The following is a 9,904-nucleotide window of genomic DNA, read 5'->3' on the forward strand; positions in this document are numbered from 1 at the left end:
AGTTAGACAGTGACGGTGGCCATGCATTTACACATAATGCGTAATTTCATTTTTTTTCTGGCAATATGCAAACAACTTATGTTTATTTATTTTCCTTTCCTTGCATCATAATGGAGTAGACTTTTAAAACGTGAGTATTCTTTTATTCATTAACTCTCTGTTTAGCCTTTTATGTAAATGCTTCAGAACTTGTCTTACATTTCTAAGAAATATATGTAATTTTATGAATTCATTCTTCATCGTTAACATCTTGAAATCAACCTAATATAAGAATTTCTAAGAGAGTTGATTATTTTCTTTTTGAATACGTGTTTAAATTGCTTCATATCACTAAATGTTATGCATTGAATTATGTATATTCTGATATTATAATTTTTTACAAAAAATATAATTTATTTCAACTACTGATGACTTTGGTATTTCGTATATCGCTCGTTTGGAAAAAGTGTGCCACAATACAAAATTTTTAATTTTCCTTCTTTTTTTTTTTCGCTTAAAGAGCTTCAAATGACTTTATTTTCTGTGGAAAACAAATGCAGATTTTTTTTTCTTCTAATATTAACCACTGGAAAGCGCAGCAAATTTGCTTCTCTCACAGCAAATTTCCTGAAGATTTAAATTTCAAACTTTTCTGTTGTAAAATTTCGTTTCTACGTATTGTGGCACTCTTCTTCCATATTTTAAATGAGCTGTTAAGTGGAATACACATTTAAGCTTTGGAAAATGACAAGTGTTTCATTTCGGTCATGGAAATACATTGCACGTTATTATACAGATATCTATCGTTAGAGAAACAAACTAGTTAATTTTGGTGTCTAAATAAGGGAAGAAGTGTAGTCAGTGGTGCAGCATAGCAGCCAACAAAATTCCGAGTTCTACCTAAAGGTCTCACTCTCACTTAATTCAATGGAAGTTTCTTTTATACAGAAGTTTGGTATGACCTCATTGGGAGTATGCACTGTTGGTCAACTTAAGCACTGATTGACTCCAAGAATTCTGAAACCTTTTCCAATTTCCATTGTGTATACAAGCACAAGCCTAAACAGTACAAAATCAGCATTGCTAAAATTAATTTAATCACATGCATTTTTGATTGATAATAACTATCATTGATTTTCCCTTCTTTTTAAATAAAGTGAATGTTTGGCCACATTTTTTGTGGGAAACTACTATGTTTGCTTCAGGTTTAAAATCAAATTGCTCTTCATCCATATCGATTTCTGGCTATCTCTCGTGTTATCAGTTTTATATAATATGACGAAAATTTATTTGTTTTTCAGAATGGATAGCATTGGGAAAGAGTGCAAGGAACTAAAAAGACAGTATGAAGCTTGTTTTAACTCTTGGTACTCTGAAAAGTTTTTAAAAAACAAAAATGGAGACATAAGTGTGTGTGATCCACTTTTTCACGAGTATCGAAACTGTTTGAAGGTATGTATTTTGCAGTATTAATTTATTTTTCATGTTCTTTTGTTTTAACTCAATGGAGGGAGTGTGATGCTAAATTGATCCGAAACCACATCTTATTATATTGATAAATTGATCAGGGCTTGCATATCCTCAAAATAGGAGAAGTTTTCCATCTGTTAGCAAATGCACTTGCAAGCTCTGAGAATGATTCTTTGAGCATTTCGAGATTGTGCCCCTGCCACACCTCCGCTCTTAACCAATCACGATCACGAGGATTCAACCAGACACCAAAACAGAAATTTTGCCTCACCCCGATTACTGTTGCATGGGCTCCAGCTCCCTTGCGCTTGGAAAAATACCTTTACCCAATAGCAGTGGAAGGTCAATAGCAGGTGGATAAGGATTTGACACACGTCACTTGTATGAAAAAACAACTCGGAAAAGGGCAAAAAACGGCTGGCCCACTGAATGAAAAAGTGCTCATATTGTTTTCCTCAGTCTCTCTTTTGTCTTTAATCTTAGATGGTTGTTAATATCTGGAACTGGCATTAACCATTTTATGGGTTCTCTCGATTGTATCACATGCATATTTTTATTTACGTGAAACTTCAATAAGTCGAAGTTGCAGGGAATGCGAAAAAAAATTCGAGTTATCGAAAATTCATCTTATTGAATACGAAAACAAAACTATAGAATAATATAAAATACCATCACTGGCACTCGTTAAATTTATAATATGAGCAAAATAGTGATAGAATAATGTATCAAAGATAAAAAATCGTCATCTCAAAGCAACCGTATAGAGTAATCTTACTGTTATTCCTGGGATTTGAAGTCTTAATGTTGTTCTTAGGCGACAATACATACCTGACATAATTAATGTAGAAAATGAATTCAAGAGTTTGAGTAGGTTTGAAAACAACTTTATAACTTTATGTTGAATACAACAATTTTTACTTACCAGGGAAAAAACATATTCGTTTGAAAAAAATCTGTTATCAAACATTGCTTTAAACAGAAATTTGTTCTTTCGTTAAATAGTCGATGGATACTTTTAATGCATCAGAGAGGGAGGAAAGGCATCAAAGAGGGAGCAATGCCAATCCAAATTTTTTTTGATTTTTTTAAATTGTTAAAAACTTAGAGACACATCAAACTTTAATGAAATTTTCCTCTTCTTTGCTACGCTACAATCGAATAAATTCAACTTTTTCATGGTAGCTTAAAATCATAAATATTCTCTTAGTCTATTTTAAAGTTTAATTGTAAACGTTCAGGAACTTTCTATAACTACGAAAGAAAAAAGCCAGTCTTGGAAAAACCTGCAGCTTCATAGAATACTGCAAAATCTCCAAAAATAGTTCATAACCCTCCCTCCCCCTTCCCACTAAAAGTGGAGTTTTTCCACAGTCCCAAATATACTCCCCTCTTGATCATTTATTAAGTCCCATTTTCGGGCTGTCCTTAATCTAAGCCTTGGTTTCTCCTATGAGCAGGTTTTTCTTTTCTATGGAAGGAAATGAAGTAAACAATAATTTAAAACAAAAAGAAAAGAAAAAATCCTTGCCAATTTATGGGCTAATAATCGGCTTAAGAGATTTATTTGATCTACTTTGTATAGACGCATTTTGATGCAATGCAAGAGCACCGATTTCTTTTTGTTCACATTTTTGGGGGAGAAGAAAAAAAGAAGAAAATTTCGACTTATAGAGTTAAGTTAACAAGGAAACTTTGATAACAGTCATGAAATAAAATTCGACTTTTTGAATATTTCGACTTAATGAAATTCGTCTTATCGAAAATGAATAATATTAGTTCTCCATACAGTTAGACAGGAATAAATATTCACTTTGGCTTATCGAAGTTTTGGGTTCAGCAAAGTTTAACTCACGAAAGTTTCACTGTATTTATTTTTCTGTTTGGAACTAATATGAGCAGAATTTCTGAATGATGAAGAGTTTGTTTTCATACAGCGCACAGCACAGATCAGTTGGTTTAGAATGTGATGCAAATAAAAGTACTGAAACGGTTCGAAACTTTTACAGAAAAAAATTTCAATTGGGTTGGTTGGTTGTTTTCTTTTTCATTTTGATATTTGGCTAAAGTAATAAGTATTAATCGTATAATAGGTCTTATCGTTATGTGTTTTCTATTCTGTATTATTCTAAGGTGAAACAAACCTAAATTATTTCAATTTGATCCGATACATCGTAAGTCCTTAAAGGCATAGGGCTACATTACCTCAAAAATGACCAAACTATAGATTTTTTATTGCTGATTTTAAAACTTCAGATTGTTTCAAACTTTACAAAGAGAGTTTTAATGCTCTAGTTTAATTATTCAAAAAGTTATTGACTTTAGGTCACTCTTACTAGGTGCACTTTTTCTCAATTTGGAATTGTTTCTTTGCAATCACAAATTGCTTATTATTTTCACTTGACTGTTGAATGTTGTCCTACCTTTGATTTTATTTTTCTATTCTTATAATGCAGGCATCCATGTGTCTCAGAATTGAATTATTTATTAACAACCTTCATGACTTCACACAATCCTTTTTACACGAAAATAGTATCCAGCACATAACATCCAGCCTCTGGCATTCATTTGAATTTTGACATAATGAATTCAAACTATGGTTGTGATAAAAGCCATTAGTAGAAAAAAGAAACTCCTCCTATCGCAATCCTCGAAAGTGAAAACCATAATTTGAATTCAAGATCTCAAAATTTAAACTTTTAAAAAATTGAAATATTCTTAGTGTTTTGATTTTTCTTAAAGGGCATGAAAATTGATTATTGGTTAATAAGTAAGCACCTATGAAGATTCCAAAGAATTACATATTTTATTTAAATGCTTTAAAAAATGCTATGAATGTGATGTGACCCCTAGGTTTCACACAATAAAAATTGAAGGTAATTCTAATTTTGATACATGAAGAATATACTGGTCATTGAGGAAACTGTTTGTGTTTCTAGAAAAAAATAGTTACCAATTTTGTAATTTGATATAAAGAAGCATAGTAAAACGAAAATTAATACTGCTGCGTGATCATGTGATCGTGTTGGCATCAAGAGGATATGTAGTAATAAACACTAAAAGAGACTTCAGTTTTGAAAAAATCAAAAGCAAACCCAACCTGCCCTTCCCCTAACTTTACTAAAAACTGCATAAAATTGTGATTTTTTACCTAAATATAGCAATTTTCTCCATTTGTGGGCCTTTATCCCTTCTCCCTTTTTCTTTCTTTTGCAAGTATATAGAAATTAGTTTAGTCTTTTTTTATTCAATTAAGTTTCTAGTTTTAATTTAAGTATTAGTTTAATGTATTAGTATCAGTTTAATGTATTAGCTATTTCACAACTAAAGGGCGGCAAATTAAGGAACACCCCTGGACGGTAAACACCATAGCTACGCAACTGCACTTACAAAATATTCATGCATGTATGTGTATAATACATACTAGATTGATAGATTAACACAGGAAACACTAACTTCAGATAGACTAAAACAGGAATTCCCAAACCAAGTGCTGCGGCACTCTGGGGTGCTGCTGGAAGAGGTGAGGGGTACACACCACAAAATGTCCGTGGTAACAATAATATGTATGTAATAGGGACCAGACTAGGACGTCATGATCAAATTCTTCTTCAAAAAGTGTCATGAATCAGAAATTTGGGGACCCCTGGACTAATGGAGATCAATGTTTTTGTTAAAACAAAATTAAAAGGAAATAAAAAATTTACAGGATGTATTTTGGAAAACAATAACTAATTTTTCAGTTCGCAATTCCCTCCTATAACATTGTAATTTAACTAAAAAAATTCATTAAGAAAGCAAACATATTTATTATTTTATAAATTACTTGTTTGGTTTTGATCAGATCTAACTGTTTACTATTTTGCTGCTTTCACACAATGTCAGTCAACAAGCATGTTGTACATAATGCTGTTCAGAAATCATTGCTAATGTGCATTAGCTTGCCAAGTAATTTGTGTTATCAGTATTTATTGATATTTCTAGAGCATGAAAATATGTTTTGTTGATGTGTAGATATGATATAAAGGAAAAAAGAAAAAAAAAAAAAAAACAAGTTATGGGTTATCCTGTTAGGACCAGTTACATTAAATGTATGAGATAATCATCATGAAATAAAAATTGGGTCCTATCTTTTATTGTTCAACAGTAATTATTTATTAATATACACTTAAAATTTCATAATACATTAAGATATAAATTTATTTCTAAATTCATTTTTTCTTCATTTACCATAGGGAGCTATAAAGAAAAATAAAATCCCTTTGTGGGAGTTAGATAGTGAAATGTTTCATGAGAATGAAAAGAAAACATCAAATAGAGAGTCACCTTCATAATTTGTTGAAAAAAGAAGCACATTTTATTTATATTTTCTCATTCCTGGTTAATCACGGATCAAATATTTATCAAGGTAAGATATTTACTTTTGTGCATTATATGTACAATGTTCCAAGATATGTTTCAATGTGAGCTGTACAGCATCGCTTGAGAATGCTTTTCAAATTTTGTTTGTTACATTTTAGTGGCTAAAAGCAAGTCACTTTCACACATTTTTTATGTATATATTTTTATCATAGAGTAATTTCAAAATTTTAAATTTTTTTGAATAGTAAGTACACAGGGTGCCTACTCATTACCGGAAATGTACTAGAATTTTATTAACATACTGTAACTATGCAGAATTTTTATTAAAATACTAGAAAAATATTATAAGTATGGATGGAATAGGCACCATCAATGAGAACTGAGAAACATACTGTTGTGTATAATCTAGACTGACAGATTTTTTTTGTCTAGCAAACATGACTATGTTATAATTAATTAGTATTCATCCCTAGAGGTAAACTATCAAAAATCAGATAATTGTGAATTTTTTAATATTTTGATTCAAGTTTAATTTCTGTGCCAAATTGCTTGAATGTAGATTTTGTCCTTTTGATTGACAAACATAAAATCATGTTAAGAATTATTCTTTATTTTCCTCCTATGTTTATCACCTTTTGTTGCAAAACGAAATTATTGGGTGAGCTGTAGAGCTGTGAAGGATGAATTAGGAGGCAGTTAATAATGTAAAATAAACTGTTCATTGATGCCTGCATCATTTTTTAATCAAAAAGTTAGAACACAACCAAAAAATAAAGGTCATGGTATAATGGATCATTCTGCAAAAAAAAAAAAAAAACACCCACATATGGGCACATATATTTCTTTGACATTTATAATTTTAAAAGGTAATGAACAAAATTTTTTGTTGCAAAATCACTCATACTTTTGTGGTTGCTAAAGCTACAAAACTTTGCTCAGTACCCTTTTAGTTTATTATCTTTAATGAAATATATGAGTCGTTATATGCGAGACAGAATGTCTGATTTTCTGTGAAATGCCCTAAATATTAATGTGTAATAAATGACATGTCTTTTTTTTAATGAAAATATGATTTTATTTATTTATTTTTTGGTGATATGATACTGTAAAGGTTTAAAATGTCGCACTAGAAATATACTGAACTAATGGAACATCAGATTAAGTATAAGTAGTAATTCCTTTCAAAAGTGGAACTTAAAGGGTTTTTTTTTTTTTTCTGATCTGTGCAGGCAGTTCAAGCATTTTGGTAAAGAAAGAACGGTGTTGAAACTGTTATTAAATGTGGAGTCTGTCACATTTTGTAAAGTCTGAAACTCAATTTATAAAATTAATAAAGAATAACAGATTTTAAAAAAATCATGAAACTTGTTTTAGAATATCGTAACTCAATAGGCGAGATAAGAAAATATTCAGTTTTGTGTCATAAAATGAATAAATAAAAATTTTAACAATTTCTAATTATTGTTACAGGCTCTACAATCATTATTTTCACAACTTATATATTTTTGAAGAATGCACTTTTAGATGAAATCTTTTGCTAAGAGATGATCCTTTACTTTTCTTGTCAAAAGTACCAGTTTTGGCTTGAAAATCAGTTCAAGTCACTTTTGAAAAAAAATTTCAATGTAGAGTCCATAACAATAAAAATAGTACTTTTGATGTTTTGAATGCAATTACATAGATAATATGAAGTAAATAAATCAACAAATATGACAAACTTGTCCTTTGGAATGTGCTTTTTCCTGTATGCATAAAAATTTTAAACTCTTAATAAGTTTTGTTGCAAGTGCAAGGTATCCCAAAATCACGTATACTGTGAAATGATCCATCAGCGTAACTGCTACAGGCATTAGAATTCTTTCAGGACTTAAAAGTATCTGCTCATGTCACAGAAATTACAACAGTTACTTAGTTATTGAATTTTAGTTTTATTGAAAAATATTGTAAGGTTTGTTTATTTTAGTGTCTACAATTTTTCTATCTTTCTTTTATTAACTTTATTTCCCCCTTTTTTTCTAGAAGTCATCTGCACAATGCAGCACAGCAAAGAAGTTATAAATATGGTGTATTATGTACATCAGAACAACTAGATTTGTGTACACGTTTGTATGTTATTTGCATAAAGTATTTTTAATTTCAATAAGTTTCTATATTATACTTTGAAAACTTAAAACTATTAACTTATCCAAATCAAAACATAAGAAACAATTTAAATATATCAGCAACAGTGACTAATGCATTCAATCAATACAGCCAAACTCGCTTCTAATGAGTGCAAAGGGACCATGATATCTGCTTGTTATAGTCAAGTGCTCATAAAAAAAATATAAAAAAGGGGGGAGGGAGAGAGAGAAAGAAATTGTCAAAATTCGTGCACACTTGTGTGTGTGTTTTTTTTTTTTTAATTTGTACAGATATCAAAGAAGTTGGTTAATTTGCATTGAGCTATCTTTCTTGTGTTTTTGTTTTTAAGAATACTCACAGTTAAAAAAAGATCATTTCCATCCCTGGCTTTGAAAAGGTTTGAATTTCTTCTACATCATAAAAGCCACTGAGTATGTTGAATATTATCCAGCTTCAAATTCTTTACATTAATTTGTCGTTATCTTTTCTTTTCTTACTTTTTACAATGTATTAGCTTGAATTTGAGCAAAAATATCCTTGGAAATATTTCCCTGAAGTGATAACACTTGTCAATTTTTATACAATTTTCAAATGCTTGGGATATATGAAATATCACTAATTTACAATTGACTTCTGAATGTTAAAGGATTTTTCAAGAAAAGGTATGAACTCAGCTGGAAGTTAATAAAAATTTTATGAATCACCAAAATATTGCTCACTTTTAGCTGGCTTTGCTCTTTAAAAAAGAGTTCTGCTCTGGTATAACTATCATTGAACCTGACAAATCTTTCTGATTTCCTTGTTAAATCAAGGTTTATCAGAGTGCAACGTATTTTTTAATTTTGCAGCTTTATAAAAATGTTTTACTTTCACGAGAATCAAACCCACGACCTCCGGCTTAGAAGACAAAGCTTCTACTACAGAGCCACGGAGGCCCTGGAAAAAAATATATATATATATATATATATATATCGACTTATACTGCTTGAGCTTTTCATTCATTTATTTATTTATTTTGAACTTAATTATTTTATGATTTTTCATTCTTAAAAATAAATCTTTAGATAAAAATCTTAAAATAAATATTTTCAATAATTATAGACTTTTTATCAATTAATTGAGTCTCACACCTCTTATTTCCTTTATTCCCTCCGCCCCCTCTCCCTTTCCTCTTTCCTTAGTCAATCTAAAAATAAGAAAGTCTTTAAAATGCTACACTTCCAAAGTCTTTCAGCCCACCAAAACCATAAAAGAGAGTCTCAGATATATTTTTCAGGGCTTCAATTTCGCAAAATATTCAGGAGAGAGTTAATAGGCACCTCGCCTTTGATAACATTATCAAAAATCGTTTTAAGACAGCTTTTTTGAAGTTTCAGTTTTGAAAAATTGCTGAGCCCTTAACGTTACCAAATATGGTCTACAGTCGCGTTTTTAAGACTTCAATTTCAAAAAACTTTCGTCGCTAAGTTTCATATCTACATGTAATAGCTTTTCTAAGACATGAATTTCTAAAAATTTCCACAGGATGCTCCCAGAACCTTTTCTCCTGCAATGTCACCAGAAACTGTCTAAAACTGTGTTCTTAAGACTAAATTTCAAAAACTTCCCGGGGGAGGACCCCCCTCCCTGATCGAACGGAGAAATTTTAAGAAGGGCTCCCTAAAACCATTTTCCGGTTGCACCGTTGCCCCCTTCTCGCAAAATTAAGTTTTGTCTCCAATTACATTTTTAGATCTTCTATTTCCAAAAATTTGAGGAGGAGGAATTACTTTTGATCTATTTTTTTTTTTTTTTTTTTTTTTTTTTAAATAAGTTGGGGATAGTCCCGAGCTCCATCCCTTACCTTAATGTCAATAAATGTAAGACTTATAATGGCGTTTTTAAGGCTTCAATTTTTGCTGAGCCCCCTGTGCCTTTTTTTTCCCCTAACTTCACCAAAAAAAAAAGTTTAAAACTGCATTTTGATGCAACA

General features: G+C 30.5%; 1 long non-coding RNA gene across 1 annotated transcript; it reads left to right on the forward strand.

Moving 5' to 3' along the window:
• The first annotated feature begins 4 nt into the window (after positions 1–4).
• LOC129217497 (uncharacterized) lies at positions 5–7,951 on the forward strand. Its single transcript, XR_008580221.1, has 4 exons — positions 5–130; positions 1,281–1,431; positions 5,682–5,854; positions 7,828–7,951. It is a non-coding gene; the product is annotated as an uncharacterized LOC129217497 (long non-coding RNA).
• Positions 7,952–9,904: the final 1,953 nt, after the last annotated feature.

This window comes from Uloborus diversus, chromosome 2 (assembly GCF_026930045.1).
Source record: "Uloborus diversus isolate 005 chromosome 2, Udiv.v.3.1, whole genome shotgun sequence".
NCBI classification, from domain to species: Eukaryota; Metazoa; Arthropoda; class Arachnida; order Araneae; family Uloboridae; genus Uloborus; species Uloborus diversus.